Below are 1,171 nucleotides of genomic sequence, written 5' to 3' on the forward strand. Positions count from 1 at the left end.
CCTTTTTTTTTTTAAGTAAATTCATGTTAGGGAGTGTGCATACAACTAACTGAAACACAGAAATTGTAGTACTCATGGGATTTCATTACAAGCACAATTTTCTGATGACTTTGACACACGGAAGATTCAAGAACTCAGTCACTCCTTTGATTCCCGCCTGGTAGCATAGTAATAGTAGTAGGGAAGGTCCTGGAATATATTTGTGCAACAAATGCTTAACCAGACACAGTAAGTATGATGTGGGAGTGAAAAAAAATAAAAAAATTACTTTCTGCTGAGAGCTATATATCTCTAAATCTTCTAAAATCTGTATCCTCCATTTAATTGGTAAACACTCAGCTAGACAGAAATGGATAGCATAGGACATAGCGCATCATAGGAATGTAGAGGAGGACCTAAAACTGGAGAATGCCTCATCCCCAAAGAGGCAAGCAAGAAATGCAGGGATGTGCAGCTGTGTTGCCCAGTAGCCTGCCATTACTACAGCCAGCAGCATGACAGCTTTGTGCTGAGCTTGCAAAGCCCCAGGAAGAGCCCTACCAGCCTTGCACTATCTGAACTTTCCTCCATCTTCCTGTAGCTCTGTGTTACTTTTTCCTATGACAGCAGTTTCTCCAACTAAATAGCTGTCTATGGCTAATCGGTTTGAAGAATTTTTATTTGTAGATGGTACAAACACAGTTTAATATAGATGGCAGTAACAAGTACTAGCTCTGTGTGTAATGAGAAACTTACTGCAGTCAGGAAAGAGAAATACCAACCTGATACAAACTGCAGAGGCCTTGATAAGTAGGGATATGGAGAGCAGCACAGAGCAGTCCAGTGATGTAATGCTAACAGCTGGGGCATGGCCCTGGCAGTAGAAACTCCATGGCTCTCATCAGTGTCCAGAGAAATGAATACCTGGAGCTGTACAAGGCTGCGTTTGGCTTATGGAGTGTGCAGTGAAATAGCTATTAACATGTTTGAAATACACCATACAAAATAAATTCATCTGTAACATGGACCTACAGATGAGTGAAAATTAGGAAGGTTCAATTGCATGTTAGGAAGTGCACACAAATATATCTGAGCTTGAGCATGGAAGAAGCCAGCATCATCAACACCAATTTTCCCAACAAGGACATAACATAACAAGCTGAAGTTATTACAGTGTTGTGTTACTGCAGTT

The sequence above is a fragment of the Meleagris gallopavo genome, chromosome Z (genome assembly GCF_000146605.3).
Source record: "Meleagris gallopavo isolate NT-WF06-2002-E0010 breed Aviagen turkey brand Nicholas breeding stock chromosome Z, Turkey_5.1, whole genome shotgun sequence".
Lineage (NCBI taxonomy): Eukaryota > Metazoa > Chordata > Aves > Galliformes > Phasianidae > Meleagris > Meleagris gallopavo.